Here is a 26,570-nt window from a genome sequence, read left to right on the forward strand (position 1 = left end):
AGTCACCCGCACATCAGATTGTATAGAGAAGAACCAGTGTGGCGCACATCCCACTTAGAAGCTTTCTACATACCTTCAGAAGAATTTTGCGAGCATACAAGCGCTCTCGTAACTGTACAGTTCTCATAACTGGCCAATCCTTAGCAAAATTCAAGAGAGTTCGGACGGTGTATCATCTTGCTGAACTTGGTGGTCTTAAATGGGCTCTTGTAAACGAAATAACAGCTGCAAATGGGGTGCAGATTCTTCTACGGTGAGGAAGAAAGAAAGTCATTCCAAGTGGGCCTCATTTCGTCCCATACAAATATTCGCCATCAACGATCATATTCGCTAGTGACTCGTGTATCGTGTGTGAAAGTGAAGGCGAGTAATAGGAACTGAGCACAATATATAAACTCAGAGTAAACAAGTCTATTGAGGGATAGCAAAAGCGACGTACTTGACATCACAACTGGGGATTACATAGTAAACGAAGTGAATGTATCCTGCTACGTGGGAAATAGTTCGATTCTACACAGAGTACGCGAAAGAGCTTGCCCCCCCTTCTAACAGCCGTGTACCGCAAGTCTCTAGAGGAACGGAAGGTTCCAAATGATTGGAAAAGAGCACAGGTACTCCCAGTCTTCAAGAAGGGTCGTCGAGCAGAAGTGCAAAATTATAGACCTATATCTCTGACGTCGATCTGTTGTAGAATTTTAGAACTTTTTTTTTTTGCTCGCGTATCATGTCGTTTCTGGAAACCCAGAATCTACTCTGTAGGAATCAACATGGATTCCGAAAACAGCGATCGTGTGAGACCCAACTCGCTTTATTTGTTCATGAGACCCAGAAAATATTAGATACAGGCTCCCAGGTAGATGCTATTTTCCTTGACTCCCGGAAGGCGTTCGATACAGTTCCGCACTGTCGCCTGATAAAGTAAGAGCCTACGGATAGCAGACCAGCTGTGTGGCTGGATTGAAGAGTTTTTAGAAAACAGAACACAGGATGTTGTTCTCAATGGAAAGACGTCTACAGACGTTAGGGTAACCTCTGGCGTGCCACAGGGGAGTGTTATGGAACCACTGCCTTTCACAATATATGACCCAGTAGATAGTGTCGGAAGTACCATGCGGCTTTTCGCGGATGATGCTGTAGTATACAGAGAAGTTGCAGCATTAGAAAATTGCAGCGAAATGCAGGAAGATCTGCAGCGGATAGGCACTTGGTGCAGGGAGTGGCAACTGACCCTTAACATAGACAAATGTAATGTACTGCGAATGCATAGAAAGAAGGGTCCTTTATTGTATGATTATATGATAGCGGAACAAACACTGGTAGCAGTTACTTCTGTAAAATATCTGGGAGTATGCGTGCGGAACGATTTGAAGTGGAACGATCATATAAAATTAATTGTTGGTAAGGCAGGTACCAGGTTGAGATTCATTTGGAGAGTCCTTAGAAAATGTAGTCCATTCGACCTATACTTGAGTATTGCTCATCAGTGTGGGATCCGTACCAGGTCGGGTTGACGGAGGAGATAGAGAAGATCCAAAGAAGAGCGGCGCGTTTCGTCACAGGGTTATTTGGTAAGCGTGATAGCGTTACGGAGATGTTTAGCAAACTCAAGTGGCAGACTCTACAAGAAAGGCGTTCTGCATCGCGGTGTAGTTTGCTGTCCAGGTTTCGAGAGGGCGCGTTTCTGGATGAGGTATCGAATATATTGCTTCCCCCTACTTATACCTCCCGAGGAGATCACAAAAGTAAAATTAGAGAGATTCGAGCGCGCACGGAAGCTTTCCGGCAGACGTTCTTCCCGCGAACCATACGCGATTGGAACAGGAAAGGGAGGTAACGACAATGGCACGTAAAGTGCCCTCCGCCACACTACGTTGGGTGGCTTGCGGGGTATAAATGTACATGTAGATGTAGAAATAAAATAGGCGTCATGGGTGCGGCGAGGAGGCCATAAGAAGCGGACTAGCACAGGAGAAGAGAGCATTTATCGTCATAAAAAGGAAACTACTATCAAACATAGGACTTAACCTGAGAAAAAATATGAAAATATACGTCCTAAGTTTAAAATTACGTGGATATCAAACATGGACTGTGTGGTAACCTGAAAGAAAAGAGATTCTAAACGTTGAAGAGGTAGTGTTACAGAAAGATGATGGAAACTGAGTGGGCTGACAGACGAGAAATGAGGAATGTCAAGGGAAGGAAGTGTAGAGAACACAGACTAGGAGGGACAAGACGATACACAGAACGGTCGACAAGCCCTCGAGGAGTAGCTTCCATGGTACTAGAGGGAGCCGTAGATGGTAAAAATCGTACTACTCAGACATGGCTCATAACTGGTGACTTTAGGTGTAGATGCTACTACGAGACATTGGCACACGAGAGGAAATCGTGGCAGGTTGCGTCGAAATAAAAGCCGAAGAGAAAAGAGCAGGCCCTCTAGTGATATACGGCGCTGGCTTTGCTCTGAAAGGAGCCTCAGCAGCGATGCATAATCATAGCCGCTTGTCGTCGGCACATAGCCTCATCAAGTCCCGAGCATAAACGGGGCAGCTCCTCCATAAAGCCATCACTCCATTAACGGCACCAGTGCCTGTATTGGCTGCAAGAAGGACGTGGAAGGGTAAGGTGGCCGCGTCTGTGCATAGCCACGTGCAGATTACGGAGTAAAATCGTTTGAGAGGTACGTCAAAGAAGCGCAGTGGAGAAGCGATAGAAGGAACTGAGCAATTCGCCGTCGTTTCTGTATGAAATGTGCTATGATACTCATTTTGAGGTTGGAGGTCACTCTTGTGTCCGTGTTTGTTTACAAATAAATTTGTTTTAGGATATGTTCCGTCTTGCGCGAACATACTTGGTACCCCTCAAAACCTAAAGGCAAACCAAGGTTCCAAACCCCCACCCAGAAACACATTCAGCTGTTCGCCATTTTGTTTTCATAATTTGTAAACAGTGATATCGCGCAATTTTAAAGTGCAGTTTCAAAATCAAGGATATGTGGAAACCTCCAGCGGTTAAAGTGTAAACATCTCGCATACTTCGCTCCCCCCTCCCCCCCCCCCCCCCCCCACACACACACACACACACATACTTATTCAACTTATTCAGATCCCCCCCCACACACACACACACACATACTTATTCAACTTATTCAGATATGACACAGAAAGTTTAATCACGGTAGTCTAACTTCCATAGTCATAAATTTTCGGTGTAAGGAAGTTCTCTACTGAGTTCTGTATGGTTGCAGACGACGGCACTATCAAAGACGAGCAGCTATGTCACAAAGTAGTACAACAATAAGCTTCAGAAATCACATCTTGGTTCTCAAGTTAGTGAATACTTCACTAAAAAACTCAAAATGTACAGATAGTAGAAATCAACTATTTCTTTATTTAACAGAAAGCAAAGAAAAATCCACTGATGATGCTACAGCTTCAGCGAAACATGCATGGATAGAACAGAATAACAAATTGTGTTCGCTCAAGGCAAAACCTATCCAAGGACAAATTTATTATGGTATAACACTACCTATACATTTTAAGGCGTCAGTTTTTCAACTGATCTGATGCTGTTATCCACTTTTCCATCTCCTGTGCTAATATTTTGTTCTCTGTGTAAGTACTATAGCCGGCCTCTGTGGCCCAGCGGTTCTAGGTGCTTCAGTCTGGAACCGCGCGACCGCTCGGTCGCAGGTTCGATTCCTGCCTCGGGAATGGATGTGTGTGATGTCCTTACGTTAGTTAGGTTGAAGTAGTTCTAAACCAACGTTTCGACCCAAATTGGAGAATTGGAAATTTGTGGTAAGTTCTTATGGGACCAAACTGCTGAGGTCATCGGTCCCTAAGCTTACACACTACTTAATGCAACTTACACAAAGAACACACACACCGATGCCCGAGGGAGGAGTCGAACCTCCGATGGGGGAAGCCGTGCGGACCGTGACAAGACGCCTCACACCCCAATTGCGAAGAAAATTTTCAAGTGGGTTTGTAGCTCCTACGAATGTCCCACTCGCGGCCTTGCTCGCTACTGACTGCAGTACAAATTCGTTTTTACATTTGCATACAGATCTAATACATCTTTATCCATATTATGTAAACCACTGTGAAGTGATACGTCCTACTGCACCAGTTGTTAGGACTTTTACCCGTTCCATTCACGTGTGTACATGCATGTCTGAAGGATACTGCAAAGTATGTTAGAATAATATAGGTGCTGCAGTTTAGTATATCATGCGTAATAACTGGGCTTCGACTTTAATTTTACATCTCCTCCTGTACAGGACTCACAGCATCTGCGCGAACATAGGGAGTAGACGAAAGCCGTGACCTATGGAAGTCTGAGTCGATTCGGGGACCGTGCTCCGGTGGCTGAGGCAGTCGAAGCGACCACTCGCGATACAGGTTCGAGTCCCGGTCCGTAACAAGTGCAGCCAAAGTTTAGTCATATTCCAAATGCGAAAATGATCCTCGTGTCTCATATGGTTGTCCATCGCTGCCGTGCCTGTTCCTTCGGACATGCAGGCATGTACATTAGAGCAACGCAGGCAGTGCAGTTTCGTATAAACTGTGTCCATTCGTGTTGCCCTTCTCTGAATACGGTCAATACCCCTCGTGTCTTATTCAGTCCTACTTGGTACAGGTACCACTTACTGGAGCAATACTCTAGGACTGGACGCACGAGTGATTTATATGCAATCTCCTTTATGACTGATTGCATGTTGCTAGTATTCCAGCAGTAAACACAAGTCTGCCCCCTGATTTAGCCACGACTAAGCGTCATTCCATTTCATGTCGCATTTGTATTAGTTTACCAATTCCAATTACGACTCATTGATTTTTTTCGTTTTGTGAAACGCACACTTTTACATCTCTTAACATTTAAAAAGAGTTACCAATCTTTGCAGTACTCTGAAACCTTATCAAGATCTTACCGAATATTTTGCTGCTTCTTTCAGACTGTACTTCATTACAGATAACTGCATCGTCTGCGAAAAGTCTGAGGTTACTATTAATAACGTCCGCAAGATGATGAATATACAACACGCACAGCAAGGGTCCCAACACACTTCTCTGGGTCACACCCACATTTACTTCTACAACTGGAGATGACTCTCCATGTAACATAACTTTCTGTCCTCCTTACCAAAAAATTCTCAATCCAGTCAGAAATATCCGCTTGATACCCCGCACGAACGTGCTTTTGATAATACGCGTACGTGCGGTACCGAGTCAAATGCTTTTCGGAAATCGAGGAATGCTGCATCTACCTCACTGCCCTGACCGTGGCTTTCAGTACGTCAGGTGAGAAAAAAAAACAGTTTTGTTTCAAATGACTGATCTTTTCGAAATCCGTGGCTGTGGGAGTGGAGGAGGTCATTCTCTTCGAGATACCTCATTATGTTTGAGCTCACAACAAATGGATGTTAGGCACATTGGACGGCAGTTATGTGGATCACTTTTGCTACCTTTCTTCTAGACAGGTGTGACGTGTCCTTTCTTCCTAAATCAAGGCACGGGTTTTTGATCGAGGGATTTACGACAGATGATTTTTCCTTCATGTGGAGCCACAGTTATGTAATAGTTACGAAAAGATATAACCGCCAGTTGACTGTACGATACGTTTTATTACACGATCTAGATTTCCGTCTTATGTCATTTTCGATTGTTACAACCGGAATAAATCAAAACACAACAAAAGTACAAATAGCATGAAAGTTGGACAAAAATGTAATTAATGTATAAATCGCACTAATTGTATCCTTACTTTATGTCAAAAATCATCTGACTTGTGTGGAACATAAGCCATCGTTATATATACAGGGTGTTACAAAAACGTACGGCCAAACTTTCAGGAAACATTCCTCACACACAAAGAAAGAAAATATGTTATGTGGACATGTGTCCGGAAACGCTTACTTTCCATGTTAGAGCTCATTTTATTACTTCTCTTCAAATCACATCAATCATGGAATGGAAACACACAGCAACAGAACGTACCAGCGTGACTTCAAACACTTTGTTACAGGAAATGTTCAAAATGTCCTCCGTTAGCGAGGATACATGCATCCACCCTCCGTCGCATGGAATCCCTGATGCGCTGATGCAGCCCTGGAGAATGGCGTATTGTATCACAGTCGTCCACAATACGAGCACGAACAGTCTCTACATTTGGTACCGGGGTTGCGTAGACAAGAGCTTTCAAATGCCCCCATAAATGAAAGTCAAGAGGGTTGTGGTCAGGAGAGCGTGGAGGCCATGGAATTGGTCCGCCTCTACCAATCCATCGGTCACCGAATCTGTTGTTGAGAAGCGTACGAACACTTGGACTGAAATGTGCAGGAGCTCCATCGTGCATGAACCACATGTTGTGTTGTACTTGTAAAGGCACATGTTCTAGCAGCACAGGTAGAGTATCCCGTATGAAATGATGATAACGAGCTCCAATGAGCGTAGGTGGAAGAACGAAACTAAAATGAGCTCTAACATGGAAATTAAGCGTTTCCGGACACATGTCCACACAACATCTTTTCTTTATTTGTGTGTGAAGAATGTTTCCTGAAAGTTCGGCCGTATCTTTTTGTAACACCCTATGGTGTTACAAAAAGGTATATATATATATATATATATATATATATATATATATATATATATATATATATAATCTTCAGTTACATAAACCAGACCTTTCGTAAAAGTGAGTCCATTTATGTGATATGTTAAATGGCTGGCGACTTTCAAGCCTTACTAACAGGATAATTTCAAAACTTTCCTGCTATTTGTACTTTTATTGGGTATTCAATTATTAAAGTTGTAACACTCGGAAATGACATCAGGCTGAAATCTAAATGGTGTGATTAAGCATATCACACAACCAAAAGGCGACTATATCTTTTCTTAAGGATCTGCGATAGGTCATAGTTAGCAGAGGGGGCTAACTCAGCCGCAAACTCGGTTCTGAATCTGATAGGAATTGCATCAGAACATGCAGCTTTGCTCACTTTTAACGATTTCAGCTGTTTTTCAACGCCACAGACACTAATATCTATTTTAATCATCTTATCAGTGGTAAGAGGATTAAATTAAGGGAAATACTGCTGGGGTTTCCTTCGTTAAAGAACACTTGAAAACGGAGTTAAGCATTTCTGCCTTTGCTTTTTACTCTCGATTTCAGTTCCTGTTTCATCCTTGAGTGACTGGATACTAATTTTGCGGCCACTAACGGCCTTTACCGACGACCAGAATGTCTTTGGGTTTTGTGACATTTCTTTTGGCAATATTCCGCAATGGAAGTCAGTGGAAGTTTCACACATTGCCCTCTCGACAGCCAAATGCGTTTCATTCAGCATCTCTCTATCTATATCCCAATGCTTTGTTTTACACTTACTATGCAATGGTCTCCGTTTCTGTAGAAACTTCTTCACAGTTACTACATACCGTGAAGGCTTCCTCATATCATAAACTGATCTGCTGGCTGCATATCCATCCAGCCCATAGTCAACTGTTCTTTTAAACTTGAGCCATACTTACCCAACATGCTCCTGTCCTAGGCAAAAAGTTGTAATTTCCTCATTTAGATACTAAATTACGCTTCTTTGCCTAGTTTGCTGAAAAGATCAGTCTTTCTACGTGTTTCAGCTGTCCTTTTTACTCTGGTAGTCACTGTTGCTATAACTGTTTGATAGTCAACGACACTACTTTCAGTGTGGATATCCTCAAAGAGGCAATGTCTATTTGTTTCCGTTAGATCTAACACATTCCTATCATGAGTGAGGTTCCGTATTATCTGCTCTAGGTTGTTTTCAGAGAAGGCGTTCAGGAATTTTTCACAGGGTGGAATTACATTTTCTTGGAGACATACTGAGTCTCAAATTATCTCCGATAACGATAAAAGCTAAATAATGTTAGGGAGGGCACTAGACGAGATTGGTTAGCTATGTTAGCAACAGTCCTGGCGAGGTGTAGTGGGTAGTATATCTGCCTAGTAATCAGGAGTCCCAGGTTCACATCACAGCGTTGGACAAATTTTAATACATTACTTCAGCTTTTATCTTTATCGAAGTTTCACAGGATGTTTAAGCATACTACCGCGAAGAGTCGTGAAGTTACACATTTTCAAAACTCGAGAACAGCTAGCCGTTGTAACTTGGTGTCGTCTTCGTCACACCTTCTCCTACTCCTACAACACCTGCACCTATATAACTCATTTGTAGTTCACACTTAGGTGTTTGAGAAAAGGCTCATCGAACCACTTTCAGACTAATCCCTACTGTTCCACTCTCGAATAGCTCGTGGGGAAAAACGAACACTTAAATCATTCCGTGCGAGCTGTGCTTTCTCTTATTTTGTTACAAATGTCATTTAACCCTGTGTACGTGAGAGTTAAAAAGAATTGTTGAATTCGGGGGATAAAACTGGTGCTCGAAATTTCGTGAAAAGACCTCGCCGCAACAAAAAACATCTTTGTTTTTATGACTGACGTCTCAACGCGCGTCCCATGTCATTGGTAATTAGTGCTATGGCCCCACGGTGGAAGACTGATACACAATTAATTCAGCACCGGAATCCAGATAACAAACGGTTTTAAATCCTCTTCTTTTCGATTACAATTATTGACGCGTTTAGTAATTTCTATAGCCTGCTGACGATAGTCTATGGCAAAACCCCTCGTGGCGGTCTTATTAAATCGAATCTGGAGGTCTCCTGGCTGCACAATGTGTTCCGCAACAAGAAGGAGGCGTGTGTTGACGATGTGTACCAGTCTTCTACTGTGGAGCACTAAGTCCATACAACGTAAGACGGCAATTGATGTTATGCACCGACGGGGAAATCTGTACGTGAAAGACTTAGGCACACACACTTTTCTTCCAAAACCGTCCTGCTTTAGGCCAACTGCTCGCGAGTTTAGGTCGTGCATTCTTTGAGCGCTGTCTCCCACCATTCCATACCGCACAGTGTGTACCTCATCATCAATCTTACTGAGGCACTGAGCCAGGGGGATGGCCTCAGACGAATCACAGTCCAGAGCAATAAGCAACTGAGGAAAGAAGATGGTGTCGAGAGAACATGAGACACGGAACCATTGTCAAAAACATAAGGGAAATGCGATAATTACTTCGCACGCAATTTCAGCATTCTCTGTGGGCACAATAAACGGTGGACAAACACATCTGCATATACTGTACTCGCGTTCGGGAGGACGACGGTTCAATCCCGTCTCCGGCCATCCTGATTTAGGTTTTCCGTGATTTCCCTAAATCGTTTCAGGCAAATGCCGGGATGGTTCCTTTGAAAGGGCACGGCCGATTTCCTTCCCAATCCTTCCCTAACCCGAGCTTGCGCTCCGTCTCTAATGACCTCGTCGTCGACGGGACGTTAAACACTAACCACCACCACCACCACCACCACCACCACCATATACTGTAATCGCGATAGTGGTGGTATTGTACCGAGACAGCGCAGGAATACGACTGATTTTAATTTAGGCACTACTCCCATTTCAGCAAAAGTGGCGTTAAGACTGCAGAGTGAAGATATCTGACGAATTATATGGTCTGCTTACTTGATAGACCAGAAACTTACGCACGCTATACCTCGAAACAACATTAACAAATTAACGAGACAAAACACTAAATGACTGTGGAAAATAGTCCAAGAACCACACTCAGATGCGTGTAGAAGGCCACCAACGTTTGCCGGCGCCTAGGTCAACTCCCTGCTCCAGAAGCTAGCGCTATGTACGTAAACATGTACGAAGAGACAGCTTTTGGTCCGGAGCGTAGAGCATTTGTTGGCTTGAGAGCAGGTAGCTAACATCTCTACCTTAAATCCGCCCCTGTAATATTATGTCATGAATTAAAATAAGGAAGATTAGAGTTCAACCAACCGTAGAGAACGAAGTAATAACAGAATGATTATGAGCTCCGGTCAGAAACCATTCCCGCATTTGCGTTTCTGACCTCTGTGATTACTTCTGAACCTGAATCACTAATGCTCCATTAGCACCATCAGTCGTTGAACGTTGTTGCTCATTAATGGTAGGTGTCTCATTTCTATCAAAGAAGGCATAATTTTACCTTTTCGGATACATCGGAAGCATAGTTTTCAGAACTCTACTTAGTTTCCCAAAATCACTGTATTTCATTTTAATACATTTCTGTTCATACCTGTATATGTTCTTCCAGTGATGTATGGAGATGAGAGTAAGCCTAAATCAGCATGGACGGACGTCATTAGAAACTCGTTGATTTACAAATGCGAATGTAGTGCCAAAACTTGCGCTACCTCCCAAGTGCTCTGCTCTGACGATTAAAAAGAGCTGACGCCACATGCAATGCATTATGGTAAAACGTTTGGATTTTCCAGTAAAAAAAAAAAAAAAACGGCGTGTGCTTTACAAACAGACTATCCCGCAATATTCATTTATCAAATTTGAGAAATAACACGGAATTTAATCTGGATGAACGGATCCAGAATGAGATTTTTGGATGAACGGATGTTGATCGGTATCCCGGTACTCAGAATGCCTATGAAGCTCCCCACAACAGCGCACTCTAGCTCTCTATTACACTGAGGGGACAAAACTCATGGGATAGCGATATGCACACATGCAGATGGTGATAGTATCGCGTACAAAAGGTATAAAAGGGTAGTGCATTGGAGGAGCTGTCATTTGTACTCAGGTGAGTCATCCGGAAAGGTTTCCGACGTAATTATGGCTGCACGATGGATAAGAAATTTCACTATTTAGAGATCCACAAGTGTGTGCCGAGAATACCAGATTTCAGGCATTACCTCTCACCAGGAACAATGCAGTGGCCAGCGGTCTTCACTTAACGAACGAGAGCACCGGCTTTTGCGTAGATTTGTCAGTGCTAACAGACAAGAAACACTGAGTGAAATACCCGCACAAATCAATGTGGGACGTACGACGAACGGTCCATTAGGACAGTGAGGCGAAATTTGGTGTTAATGTACTATGGCAGCAGACGACCGACACGAGTGCCATTGCTAACAGCACGACATCGCCTGCAGCGCCTTTCCTTGGCTCGTGACCACATCGATTGGACCACAGACACTGGAAAACCGTGGCCTGGTCAGGTGAGTCCCCATTTAAGATGGTAAGAGCTGATGGTATGGTTCGAGTGTGGCGCGACCCCAAGAAGCCATGGACCCAAGTTGTCAACAAGACATTGTGCAAGTTGGTGGTGGCTCCATAATGGTGTGGGCTGTGTTTACATGGAATGGACTGGGTCCTCTGGTCCAAGTGAACTGATCATTGACTATTTTCAGCTACCTGGAAACCACTTTCAGCCATTCATGGACTTCATGTTCGCAAACAACGATGGAATTTTTGTGGATGACAATGCACCGTGTCACCGGGCCACAATTGTTCGCGATTGGTTTGAAAACCATTCTGAACAATTCGAGTGAATGATATGGCCACCGAGATCGCCCGATATGAATTCCTTCGAACATTCATGGGACAGTTCGTGCACGAAATCCTGCTCAGACGACACTTTCGCAATTTATGGACGGCTAGAGAGGCAGCATGGCTCAATATTTCTGCAGGGGACTCCCAACGACTTCTCGCTTCACTATATGGGGCAAAAGGACGTCCGACAAGACATTAGAAGGTATGACCTTTCGTCCCCTCAGTGTATTACGACTAAGGCCAATTCATTGCTGCATTCGATTTGCATAATATTGTTGCAGCCCTTGACTAGAAGAAGGGATCGGTTGGTAGGACATGTTTTGAGGCATCAAGGGATCACAAATTTAGCATTGGAGGGCAGCGTGGAGGGTAAAAATCGTAGAGGGAGACCAAGAGATGAATACACTAAGCAGATTCAGAAGGATGTAGGTTGCAGTAAGTACTGGGAGATGAAGAAGCTTGCACAGGATAGAGTAGCATGGAGAGCTGCATCAAACCAGTCTCAGGACTGAAGACCACAACAACAACAAATATTGTTGCAGAAGAAGGCGAGTGGCGCAGTCGCTGTAGTGACGGTCAGAGGGCCAGCTGCCCTCTGTAATAAAAGAACTGAGTTAATGGATCAACAACGAACTGAAACCGGTGTCTTTCGACGTCCGCCTAGAACAGATACAACGAACGAAAACGAACAAAATGAGCAAAATGAGATTTAAAAAAAAAAAGTAGTGTAGTGGCTATGATACTGGATTGTTGCATGGAGCGTCGTGAGATCAAAACTCACCTGAACTACAGCATTTTGATTTCTATATTCGGTTCGAGTACATACTAGAAGTATCCACAAATGGCAAGAATCATTGTACTGGAATGTTCTGTAGCTGTATATATACCGCATGTGCTCTGGCCGGAGGCAGTTCGCTCCGCGCTCTTTAATGTGCAAGTGCTGAATAAACCTTCGTTAATTGAAGTTAGTGTTCGTCATTCATCTCCTTATACCTTCCTCTACGTGACAATATTACAGATTCCTATTACGAATCTGTACAGGGTGACCAAAATAAAATGAGCCCTCAAAATATTTATAAGACTGACGCGGAATTGACCGTTGTTTGTCAACAGAATTGTCTATCACATGCAATTCTGGAAAACGAGATTCTGATGTACCAATCGGTTGTCACATTTCCGCGCATGCGCGTCTCTCGCGTGCTGTCATTACGTCTGAATGAGTGAGCGGAGCGGAAGTATGTAGCGACCACTTAAACGCAACACAAAATGATACGATAAAACAGCGCGTCTCCATTATCGAGTATTGTGCGCAGCATGATTTGCGGTAAACTTGTAGACTTTACAGTAAATTTCATCAAAAACTGCCTGTGGTAAAATGGGGCAAAACAGGCTCTGCTGCAGTGAATAGAAATCAAGGATCAATCCCCACCTCAGACTTATTGTCAATAATTTCCGGACCGCGTTTACTTCGCGCGTCCTCTGCTTACTGGGAGATGTCTCAGCCAGCCAGAGCCGTACCGAGGTGATTCTGCACCCCTGGCAGAAATGCTAAAGCTGTCCCCCATCACCGCATAAAAACTACCTTTCTGCAACTTTTTTCTATATGGATTAAGGAAACTTGGTAACTTTTTAAGGCAGATTTAATAAAACAAGGGCGTCATTGAAAAACATTACTCAAATAACCTATTACTTGAATGAAAAATATAGCACAAAAAATTAGATGTATCACTGTAATAAATAAATTACAAATTGTATAAACTTACAAAAATGTTTATGGCAACTACCGTATTATTAGTATGATGCATAATAAAGAACAGATTTTATCTCCTACAAGAATTGTGTTGTTATTGCAATTCTACTTTTTATTCCCTTTCTTTGAACGATGTAAACTCACTGACTATGTCCCTGAAGCAAAATTCAGCAGCTGTGTCGTATTCTGTCGACAATGAAATTCAATTTGACAATCATTTTCACCTATACTCGTCCCTAAGTAGCGTTTTATAACTTTTAATTTGCTGAAAGAGAGCTGACAAGATGTTGGAGACACTAGAATTGTCAAAATATCCTCAAAGGTATTTCCGTATTTCGAAAAGCACTTCGTACTCATACAAAAAAAAACTGTGTCAGTGCTCTTCACGAGCTGTTTCTGCTGCAATCTGAAATCCGATATTTCGTCAACTAGACCAGTTGTATCTATATCTCTGCTATATTTGGCACCGAAATCGTCTGCATGTTATTCAGAATAAGATCATAGCTCTCATTCAAGGCGTTCCCGACAGGAAACTAACGTGAGATAAAATGGTGTGTTGTATGAATAGAGCCTTCGGTTAAACAGCAATATTTGCTTTAGCTCGTGCCCGCCAACTTATCATATCCTACAGTTCCGTAGCGATGTAGCAGCTCCATTGCTGACCATGAACCAGCTACGAAGCCGGCAGCTGTGTGAACAAGAGTACTGGTGAGACACAACTCACCTGAGCCTATTTCACAGTAGTCACTTCTTTATAGGCTGCTTGGACGATACGACACTGCGTTTTCAGTGTCGTGCCGATGGAGAGGCTTCTCGTAGGCGGATGATATGAAGAGGAAGAATAGGGAAACTCACTTGGTTCCCCTCGTCTAGCTCATTTTTGTATCTTATTAACTGGCCGCGCGGGGTAGCCGTGCGGTTTAAGGAGTTTTGTCATGGTTCGCGCGGCTCCCCCGTCGGAGGTCTGAGTCCTCCCTCGGGCATGCGTGTGTGTGTTGTCCTTAGTGTAAGTTAGTCTAAGTTAGATTAAGTAGTGTGTAAGCTTAGGGACCGATGACCTCCGCCATTTGGCTCCATAAGACCTTACCACAAATTTCCAATTTCTTATTAACTGGTCAGCTTTTGCGCCTCTGTGCCTACAACCTTGACAGGGCCCAATTTCACCATGGTCTTGCTACGGCCCTGCAGCCAAAGTCCACTCCATTCACCTGCTTCAACCGCTTTTTGTACTGAGTTTCCGGAATGAATCTTTTACACTGCATCAGTCCGCGCGTTCTTTGTAACATCGTGGCAAATTAAAACCGTGAGCCACGCTGGGACTCGAACCTTGCCTTTTGCGGGTAATGGTGGCACTAACCGCAATCCAGCCGTCACTCACAAAGCGTCCTCACTGCTTCAGGTTTTCAAAGTAGGAGGTGTAGTGGCAAAACAAACTATGAGGGCGGATTGTGGGTTGCAGATGGTAAGAGTAATGCCCACAAATGGAAGTTTGCGGTATTACAGAACCAGCCTGGTACACAGCTTGAATCAGCCAGGCCGTTTCTACACTGATGCCCGTCCGAAACATCACGAGCCCTCTCCGTGGGGCTGTGCACTCCGTGTTACTGCTGATGACTCGTATTTCACGTGCTTAGACTAACGTCTCTTCTCGGATATACTGTTCCTTCCGCGCGTACATATCTTCTATAGCTTGCAATTCGTGTAACTACACATTCCTCGCTTTTAAGTTCAACACTTCTATCTATTTGAGACAATACTCCGCGTCCTTACGTCTCCTGAGAAGCTTACACCATGCGTGAACATTCGGCGGAAACTATAAATCAACCCGTCTTCGTTCACAGGGCAGAAATAAGACTCGTCTAAGCGGAATGACGAGATGTCTGCGAATAACGCCACAGCAGAGCGACAGAAATAAGACAGCGCTACTTAACCGCATGATTCACAGTTTATGTTTCACACGTACAAGGCCAAAAGCCGCACATGCTAGAACCACCGAAGCCACTCCTGCGTCGTACAAATCTGAGACGTGCGCTGCGGGCTGAACGTCTGCGTAAATAAAAGCTTCTACATATTCATCTACAGCCATAATCAGCAGCCACCTTACAGCGTGTGCCGGAGGTTACTTTGTGTACCACTATCACTCCCCCTTCCTCCTCCTCCATTCCTGTTCAAAAAAATGGCTCTGAGCACTATGGGACTTAACAGCAGTGATCATCAGTCCCCTAAAACTTAGAACTACTTAAACCTAACTAACCTAAGGACATCACACACATCCATGCCCGAGGCAGGATTCGAACCTGCGACCGTAGCGGTCGCGCGGTTCCAGACTCTAGCGCCTAGAACCGCTTGGCCACTCCGGCCGGCTTTCCTGTTCCAGTCGTGAATCGTTCACCGCAAGAACGGCTGTTGCTAAGCTTCCATCTGAGCTCTAATACCTCTAATTTTACGTTCAACAATGTAGAGAAAGGTAGACTGCTACTTATAGTAAAGAAGGCACGCTATGCAGCAGACAAGCACAATTAAAACACACCTGAATAGAGCTTTCTGCCACAGTCTTCATGATATAAAGTCAAACAGACGCCATTCATGCACACAATCAAGCACACCTCATGCTCAAATGACCGGCAATTCCAGCCTCTCAGGCCGGAACGAGCTTGCTTGTGTGTATGAACGGCGTGTCTTTCTTTTTTGCTGATGAAGGCTGTAGCCGAAAACTCTGTGTAAGTGTCCTAATTGTGCCTGCCTGCAGCTGAACGTGTCTTCTTTGCGGTAAGTAGCAATGTATCTATTCCTACGTTTTCGATATTCGTACCTGGGATCTCCACTGTTCAATTTTACGTTCATTTTGCTTTCGCGAGATGTATGTAGGGGGATGCAATATATTGAAATTCTCTCTTAGGAACGTACGCTGTCGGAATTGTAGCAGTCAGCCAGATCCGTGATGCAGAACGCCTCTCATGCACCGTCTGCCACTATAGTTGGCTGCTCATCTCCGTGACGCTTTCCCCCTTACTACAGGAGCCCGTAACGAAACAGCTGCTCTTTTTAGTGTGTTCTCTACTTCCTGTATCAATTCTATCTGGTACGGATCCCAAAATGACGAGTAATATTCAACTATTCGCCGATAAAAAGTTTTGTAAATTACATACTTTGTTAGTGGGCTACACTTCCTGAGAATCCTTCCAAGAATCCCAGTCTGGCATTAACAGTATGGCTTAGACACCAATTAACGTCTCTTTAAAATGGTGCTGAGGGAGAAAATGGCTCCTCATCTTCATGCACAGTAATCAGGGAGAGTGTGAAGAGCTAAGCAAAGCTCAGTGGAGATTTACTCAGTGAAACAGTTTTCTTATAACAGAAAATGTTTCTTTTTTTCCTTTCTCCACAGAAGGTAGTTACTGCTCTTCAATCTGAAGACTGGTCTGATGCACTTCTACATGCTAGTCTATCCTGGGCAAACATCTTTATCTCTGCAACACTACTATAACCAACAACCATCTGAAACTAATGGAAGTATTCGAGTCTGAGTCTCCCTCTACAATTTTTTCCTGCCGTACTTTTCTCCACGACCAAACTGACTATTCCTTGACGACTGCCGACACGGTAGCTCAGCGTGTTCGGTCAGAGCTGGCTGGCCTCTGTAACAAAAAACTGAGTGGAAGGATCGACATGCGAACTTCACCGGATGTCATGCGATGTCCGCAACGACCAAACACAACGATCAGAAACGAACAAAATGCAAAAAAGTGGTCAGCGCGATAGAATGTCAGTCCTAAGGGCCCGGGTTCGATACCCGGCTGGGTCGGAGATTTTCTCCGCTAAGGGACTGGCTGTTGTGTTGTCATCATCATCATTTCATCCCCATCGACGCGAAAGTCGCTGAAGTGGCGTCAAATCGAAAGACTTGCAGCCGGCGAACGGCCTACCCGATGGGAGGCCCTCGTCACTCGACATTTACATTTTATCCCTTTCTTTAGTCTGGTTGCACCATAAAATTTCTTTCTTCCGGTATTCGATTAGGTAGCACCTTAATTCCTCATTGTTAAACTTATTTTCAAATCTCTATCCGTTCCATTCAAGTGCTCTTCCAAGGCCTTTGCCGTCTCTGGCCTAATTAGAATATCGTCGGTAAATCGTTTCTAGTGCGTTTCTCGACCGACGTTTTTATAAAATAAAATTAGAAAGTCGAAACTACATATTTGCACTATGAGAAGCGGTCATTTTGCACCCAATGTTGCTTAAATGCGCCCACGGCATTTCCACATAGTAAGCACCAATACTGCTCCTGTAGGTTATAACCTCATCCATCCTTCATTTGTCAGTCACTTAATTCTTAACCCCTGACGAAGAATCCAGTAAAGAGCTTTTTTGTCCATCGTCCCTCTACCATCCATTCGCGTACATGTCCCGCCCGAATCCATTTTCTCATATTATAATTTCGTACTATGCTCCTGTCTATATCTGTTTGTTTCCCTGTCAGTCTTAGTAGTTACCGACAAGCATCACTCTAATCCTTGCTGAGCGACATCAGTTGTAAAATGATTTTCGATTTATAAGTCCGTGTTTCACTGCCATAAGCAACACCTAGTATTACATTCTGATCACAAATTTCCCTTCCGAGGCACATCGTAAGCTGTTTTCAATACGCTATTTCGTTTAGCAAAGACATTAAACTCTCTTTTAGTGCTCCGTAATTCAATCGGTAAAAACGGAACCGTTATAGGATCACTTTGTTGTCTGTCTGTATCTCTGTTTGAGAGTCCGACTACTAAAACACCTTTTTCTCAGGAAAGGGTAGGCGTATCAAGTTAAAACTGATGTCACATACAAAGGTTTAAAGTGTAGAAAAAAAAATCTCTTTCTCTCAGGAACGGGTAGATGTATGTATTAGAGATTTATGTCACATACCCTTCCCATGGTTATGTGGTAATGTAAAAATTTGAAGCTTTTAAATGATGCGCTCGCAATACACGGTCATTTACAACATATTCTGATGCTCGCAGAGGCTCTCTCATTTAAGTCTATAGGGTACTTTTTGTTGACTTAGAATCATAACATTTGGCCAGACGCAAGATTTCACAGCAAAAATAAAAGGGAAAAAATTAGAAAATCGTTAATTTGTAATTATATCACAGGGAAAAAATATATATTTTGTCATTTGTTATCTGATTTTAAACTTTAAAACATTCCCGAATGCCTTGGAATTTCCGGAACCCATATCTTGTCAGCGTCAATGTCGATAACAGAGAAAATTCGTCGAAATTCTTGATTCAGGTGATGGATGAACTGTTTATGTAGATAATTAAGTTTGTACCGTACCGTCATACCGCTAGTCCTACTCGCACTAAGTTAGTTTTATTCTTATTAGCATTCTGTGTAACATCTCTGTATATTCACAAAGACGTTATCATCAAAAATAGCTCAAATGGCTCTGAGGACATCAGTCCCCTAAAACGTAGAACTACTTAAACCTAACTAACCTAAGGACATCACACACATCCACGCCCGAGGCAGGATTCGAACCTGCGACCGTAACGGTCACGCGGTTCCAGACTGAAGCGCCTAGAACCGCTCGGCCACCCCGGCCCGCTACGATGTCTTCAGCTGCCCTAAATAAAAACTACACTGAAGCATCAAAGAAACTGGCGTAGGCATGAGTATTCAAATACAGAGACATGCAATCAGACAGAATACGGCGCTGCGGTCGGCAACGCCTACATGAGACAAACGTCTGGTGCAGTTGTTAGATCGGTTACTGCTGCTACAATCGCAGGTTATTAAGATTTAAGTGAGTCTGAACATGGTGCTATAGTCGGCGCACGACCGATGGCATACAGCATCTCCGAGGTAGCGATAAAGTGGAGATTTTCCCGTGCGACCATTCCACGAGTGTACCGTGAATACCGGGCAGGAATCCGGTAAAACATCAAATCTCCCACATAGCTGCGGCCGGAAAGACATCCTGCAAGAACGGGACGATCGGCAACTGAAGAGAATCGTTCAACGTAACGAAAGTGCAGCCCTTCCGCAAATTGCTGCACATTTCAATGCTGAGCCATCAACAAGCGTCAAAGTGCGAACCATTCGACGAAACATCATCGAAATGGGCTTTCGGAGCCGAAGATCCACTCCTGTTCCATTGATGACTGCACAACGCAAAGCTTTACTCCTCGCCTGGGCGCATCAACACCGACACTGGACTGTTGATGACCGGAAACTTGTTGCCTGGTCGGACGAGTCTCGTTTCAAATTGTTTCGAGCGGATGGACATGTACGGGTTTGGAGACAACCTCATGAATCTATGAACCCTGCATGTCAGCAGGGGACTGTTCAAGCTGGTGGAGGCTGTAAAATGGTGTGGGGCGCGTGCAGTTGGAGTGAGATGGGCCCCTGATACGTCTAGATACGACTCTTGACAGGTGACACGTACGTAAGCATCGTTTCTGTTAACCAGCATCCATTCATGGCCACTGTGCATTCCGACGGACGGACTTGTGCAATTCCAGCAGGACAATGCGACATCCCATACGTCCGGAATTGCTACAGAGTGGCTCCAAGAACACTCTTCTGAGTTTAAACACTTCCGCTGGGCACCAGACATGAACATTATTGAGCATATCTGGGGATCTCCAACCCCCTCCCCCCCTCCCCCGGTACCCTTCAGGATTCATACTGTCAATTCCCTCCAGTACTATTTCAGACATTAGTCGAGTCCATGCCACGTCGTGTTGCGGCACTTTTGCATGCTCGCGGGGGCCCTACACGATATTAGGCAGCTGCACCAGTTTCTTTGGCTCTTCATTGTAATTGGCAGGTTGTACAACTACATTAATAAATTGCTCTGTAATCTTATTTATAAACTACTTTGTATTTATGTAACTGATTTTCCGGTTTGTTTTAAGACTTTCTCTGTTATGTTCTTACATTCCTTCGTACATTTAAGCTGCACTACAGAGAAATAGTATAATGCTACGAAAAAGAGTAAGTAGGTTGAGATTACTCTGTACTTGATACAGAGACAAACCTACGTAGCATCAGTTTTTTTCTGAACTTCGTTGCTTTTACCGTATCGCAGTCTCGGTAACTTGGCTCTGTCTGAGAGGCTGGCGATTAAAAAGACAGGTCAGAGGATGAAGAGAGACCTGGCCCGTATTGACGCCCGGCTGGGTCGCAGCCTCCCCTGGGAGTGACATGGCGACACCTGGCGCTCTCCCCAAAGGCGTGGCCGCGACCGTCTCCACACCCCTGCGTCGCACCTTGTTCCATTAACCACCCCTAGCGTGGCAACGCCCTGCTCGCAGGGGGGATTTCGGCGCACTCGCCGCTAATAAAGAGCCTATCCGTAGCAACTCCACCCGATTCGACGAACTTCTCCCACGCGCATTTTGTCTTCATCTTTTGATTTCGTGAAGCTTTTTACTAATTTTAGCAGTACTGTTTACACAAGATTAAAAAAATATAGAAGATAAAATCTGTGTCATAAAGGTATAGAAATGAACACGAGATATTGAATTTAACTGACGAAAGAAGAACATACAGAAATGTTTGCAAATGAAGCAGGAGTAAAGGTGTCGTATCCATAGAGAAAAAGAGCCGAGTCTCGTAAAGCAAAGTAAGCCACATCCAGTGCAGTAGCGGGAATCGGCAGGGTGCCAGGCGGCACTCCACGGCGAGTACACAGCCGGCGCCAGGATGGCGGCGGCAGGGGTGTTCTGAAAGGGGAACCCATACGTCATGCGAAGCCAGTAACAGGCTAGAAACGCAGTATACGGACAGATTCTCCTCTCCCTCTACCCAGCCTACGGAAAGTTACAGAGGACGAGTGCAAATCAGAGCCAATGAGAAGGCAACTGGCCTTCAGCATCATGTTATGTCAGAGGCAAAAGGCGATGAACAGAAAAGGCTGAGCAGAACTAAGGAGCACGGGGCTCTCCGCGAAAGTCTGACATAAACAGGGAATTAGAATCAGAGAATCAGAGCTCCCAGAAGCTCTAAAAGGAACTAGTATAGGAACTGCGTTTCTTCTAGACTGGGTATAGTGCCAGTTAACAGTGATTTTCTGTATTCACACGAAGTGTTGCGTACTACTGACAAAGGATTTCAAATTGATTCTGTATTACTAAATTTCCAAAAGGCTTCTGACACCGTACTTCACAAGCAGGTTGTAATCGAACTGTGACCTGTTATGCGACTGGATCCGTGATTTCTTGTCAGGGAGGTCACAGTTCGTAGTAACTGACGGAAAGTCATTGAGTAAAAAACAAATGATTTCTGCCGTTCCCCAAGGCAGTGTTAAAGGCCCACTGTTGTTCGTTATGTACAGAAACGATTTAGGAGACAATCTGAGCAGCCATCAAACATTGTTTCCAGAGGATGGTGTCGTTTATCGCCTAGTAGAGTCATCAGATGATCAAAACAAATTCCAAAACGATTTAGGTAAGATACTGAAGTGGTGCGAAAATTGGCAATTGCCCCTAAATAATGGAAAGTATCAGCTCTTCCACGTAACTGCTAAAGGGAATCCGTTAAACTTTGGTTACATGATAAATTAAAGGTCGTAAATTCAACTAAATGCCTAGGAATTACAATTACGACCAACGTAAATTGAAAATAACACACAGGAAACGTTGAGGGGAAGGCTAACCAAAGACTGCGTTTTATTGGTAGAACCCTTAGAAAGTGCAACAGCTACTAAAGAGACTGCCGGCCGAAGTGGCCGTGCGGTTAAAGGCGCTGCAGTTTGGAACCGCAAGACCGCTACGGTCGCAGGTTGGAATCCTGCCTCGGGCATGGATGTCTGTGATGTCCGTAGGTTAGTTAGGTTTAACTAGTTCTAGGGGACTAATGACCTCAGCAGTTGAGTCCCATAGTGCTCAGAGCCATTTGAACTAAAGGGACTGCCACACCTACTCTTGTCCGTCCTCTTTTGGAGCACTGCTGTGCGGTGTGGGATCCGTATCACACAGGATTAATGGAGAACATCGAGAGGGTTTAAAGAAGGGCAGCACGTTTCGCATCATCAAGAAATAGGGGAAAGAATGTCACGGAAATTATACAGGATTTGCGTGGACATCATTAAAACAAAGGTGCTTCTCTTTGCGGCGAGATTCTTCGCACGAAATTTCAGTTACCTACTTTCTCCTCCGAATGCGAAATTTTTTTGTTGCGCCGACCTACATAGGCAGAAACGATCATCATAGCAAAATAAGCGACTTCAGAGCTCGCACAGAAAGATATAGCTGTTCGCTTTTTCCGCGCTCCGTTCGAGAGTGGAATAACAGAATAATTGTGAAAGTGCTTCGATGAACCCTCTGCCAGGCACTTAAGTGTTATTTACGGAGTAGCAGTGTAGATGTAGAGTTACTTGTAGAAATTTAGTATAGACGGGACGGTGCCATCGAATCACCGTCTCTGTATAAAGACTTGGTCTCTCTGTGGGTAGAAAACACAAACAGTAAGGGTAGCAGAAAAGAAGACACTTTAGGAAATAAACTAGGAATTGTAACGCACTTCTTGGTAACATCATTTCAAACTATCCTTCAGTCCTTATCCCATTTTGCGAGGAGGAATAGCTAGGTCAAGACTCCCTATCACATAGACCAACCGGCCAGTTCACTCATAGCGAGCCCCTGTCACTCAAACCCGGGCAATACTCACGTTCGCGACGCGATAAGAGAATACAGACAACTACAAAACGAGACTGACAGAAAGCATAAAATTGCTAAGCAACAATGGCTAGGGGACAAAAGAAAAACTGTTGAACCATTAATTAGTAAGCTCATAGCAAACAATTACAGAGACCTTCGATGAAAAGAGAAGCAGCTCCACGAACATCAAGAGCTCAGATGGCAATCCAGTGTTAACCAAAGGATAGGCGAAGGCTGAGAGGTGTAAGGAACGTATAGAAGGGATCTACAAAGGAAATAAACTTCTAGCCATTATTACAGAAAAAAAGGAAGTAGATGAATACGAGATGGAATGGGTGACATTGCGAGAATTTTACAGAGCACTGAAAGACCTTAGTCGATTATTTATATCAGGGACGTGTCCTCGCTGTAAGCACAGGAGAACAGCACAATGATGTACCATCTTTCATGAAGGCATTCCTTCTTAAATGTTTTAGGAAAGGAAGACAGAATTCCGCAGGCTGCGTGAATTTTTTTCTCTCTTGAGTTTACGCAAGAAAACAGTTCTACGGTTGGAAGTTGTACTACAAATAAAACATTATATTTGCTTCGTTTCTCTGGAAACATATTTGATTTGATTTACATATCTATTCCGTTCCGGTCCGGCACAAAGTTTCAAAACCTTCAATTATGGTTCATTTAAGGAACGCCGACTAGAGCAGAAGAATGAGATCCAGAGATATCCGTTATTGAGTAAGGAAGCAACTAACCCTTACAACTGAAAAGCGTTCTGCTTCGTGGCGTAAATTTCGTGTAGTTAACTATTATGAAAAAAAGGAAACTCTTGAATAAAGTCACCTAGTTTTCTGATTGTAAAGTGCGTCAAATATTGTCTATTAAAAATCCCTGCAATTTCTCATTGCCCGTAAACCTTTGATAAAATCTGAAATCACTTTCAGTTAATCAGTCACTTCACTGAATCTCTTGCGCTATTTTGTAGGAAATAACTTTATCTTTCGATAAGTGTATTTTTCTCTCATAGGAAATACAATCAACGCATTATCAGACTGAATTACACGTCGTATCAAAGGAAAAACAGCGGGGATAGTAACAGTGGAAGTTATAGTAATAGTAAACGAAACAATGCCTTACATTAGTATACATACTGAAAGAAAGCAATATACTGGTTACAGCTGCATATTCCTTACACCTATAACTTCGTTGTAATTTTAATATTATTTAATATCAATTTTAATTTCGTGAATACTGATAATTTAATGTCGTGAATACTGATAATAATTTAATGTCGTGAATACTGATAATAATTTAATTTGCTACAGTAATAATTATTTAGTTTGATGAATTCCAATTTCTTATCGGCCAAGGGAGTGGTTACACAAAGAACCGTTTATAGATAATCGAGGAAAAAAAACTTGAAATTTGTGGTAAGGACTATGAGACCAAACTGCTGAGGTCATCGATCCCTAGGCTTAGCGCTACTTAATCTAACTTAAACTAATTTACACTAAGGACAAGACATGCTCAAGGGAGGACTCGAACCTCCGACGAGGGGAGCAGCGCGAACAGTGACAAGACGCCTGAGACCACGCGGAGGTAATGGAGGAAAGTGTGTGGGAGGGATGGCCTAAATGCAGGAAGCACGTTCAAATTCTTGCAGATAGTAACAGACGTACAGACTGAAGAGGCCTGTACAGGATAAGACTGTCGCGGAAAACAGAAGAGACGTTTTCAACATAGTGACGGTTATCTTCCATTTTGTTTTGAATTTTAAATAATGGTCACTAGATTGACGCAACTTTTCTTATGCCTCGAGACAAGTTTTTACTCTGTTTTATGTGGTGGTGGTGGTTAGTGTTTAACGTCCCGTCGACAACGAGGTCATTAGAGACGGAGCGCAAGCTCGGGCTAGGGAAGGATTGGGAAGGAAATCGGCCGTGCCCTTTCAAAGGAACCATCCCGGCATTGGCCTGAAACGATTTAAGGAAATCACGGAAAACCTAAATCAGGATGGCCGGAGACGGGATTGAACCGTCGTCCTCCCGATGCGAGTCCAGTGTGCTAACCACTGCGCCACCTCGCTCGGTTTGTTTTATGTAAGCGTCTTCCGGTAGATTGCAGCGTGCATCGTCCTCCGTCTACAAGTGCTATTCTTCAAATACAATTAAACTAAAGTCGTATGAAATTGTTGGTTGGGGTAGTTAATGAGCCTCCCTCACGCACAGTGGCACATTTCATTCGCAGATTGTGTGTGGTGTGTTAAGTGTGTCTGTACTATAAGAGGGCCTCTGAGTACTGAGCTTGTAGAGTTCACTGTGGGTACGAGACTGTGCCCACACTGTAATCGCGACACTGCGTTTCGTTTTCATTACCCACAGCAAAACCAGCTCCTCACACGACCAGCCGAATACGATCTGAAATGAGTGCGAATACTTACGCTTACGTCGATTTGTACATAGTTTTTGCAATAGCAAGTTTATGTAATGCCATAAAAATGGACAATAACCAAAAAAAACACCATATTTATTATTTGTTGTCCTAGGGACCCCAGAATGCACGAACAGTACATTACAGGACAGCTTATTTACAATTCTCTCATAACGTACAGACATTTATTGAATAATATTGTTTGCCTTTAATAAAATAAATTGCTAATAAATACCGGAACAGCTGTCCTGACCTGCAGAAAGACGTCGTAAGTCTACCCAACAAAAGTGTCTTATTTGCTGCATTTTCAGCCAAATCAGTGAATGCGGAACGTAGGAAACTTACGTGGAATGTAGTAACTACATTATTTAACGTACTAAATAAGCCACCACAAGTGGAACTTCAGAAAAAATTATATGAACATGATAATAAATCGTCAGAAGCTATAAATCTGTTTCCCAGCACTGTAGAAAGCAGTTCTACACTTTTGCTTAATCTGAACCATAAACGGCAAGAATCTTCAAAACATTCGCTTTTGAAGCGAAAGTAATTACACTTAGGTCTACAAAAATATTCGTGTATTGAGAAATTCGAGCTAAGTGTAAGAATAGGCGAATTATTAGCCTCCACAAAAAAATTTTAAGCGTCAAGGAAACTGCCTATGACAACAGAAATATATTCTTCTCAAGCATAAAATGTGTGTTGCTTTCAGCGGCATAAGTTGCAAATATACACATATTCGAAAGTATTTTTTCATGAACGAGTTGTAGCTTATATCACTGAATCAGTGTAAGTTGGCTGTTTTTAAATGTCTCGCCAATTACTAACGCATCGAATGCAAAAATATAACAACTACTTAGTTAAATACGTAGAAAATAATTATATACAACAATTATCCTTATGACACTTTTGACTGTCTGCTTTCTCGCCGCTTGGAGCGCTGGAGTCGCTCCATCTATCAAACGGTTATGACTTTCGCCCCAGAGAATTTCGTGACAGTATGTGTTAGACCGTCGTATGGGTGACTGTGAATAGCACGTTTGAGGTTTATGTTATATTTGTGTTGATGAGGATGAGACAGAGTGTGACAAGTGTGGTTGCTGCTGCCGGCACGTAACCTACTCCTCTCTAGTAGCAGGAATATGGCTGTTATGGCTGTTACGCTTAACGTTCTCATTAAACGAACGGATCACCGTCGACGAGAGTCAAGGGACTTCACTTCTCAAGACGTTGCGGACGTATCTGGAATTTAGCGCACGACATTGGCGCAAAGTCTTGTGACCAAGAAGTTCGCGGCACTACTTTTTCTTTTGCAG

At 43.5% G+C, this 26,570-nt stretch overlaps 1 protein-coding gene across 1 annotated transcript in view; it reads right to left on the reverse strand.

Moving 5' to 3' along the window:
• The window catches only part of LOC126476162 (cytochrome P450 3A8-like), a 261,945-nt gene that overhangs the window by 66,781 nt on the left and 168,594 nt on the right, over positions 1 to 26,570 (reverse strand). The gene's annotated exons all lie outside the window — the stretch shown is intronic.

Source organism: Schistocerca serialis, chromosome 1, assembly GCF_023864345.2.
Source record: "Schistocerca serialis cubense isolate TAMUIC-IGC-003099 chromosome 1, iqSchSeri2.2, whole genome shotgun sequence".
NCBI classification, from domain to species: Eukaryota; Metazoa; Arthropoda; class Insecta; order Orthoptera; family Acrididae; genus Schistocerca; species Schistocerca serialis.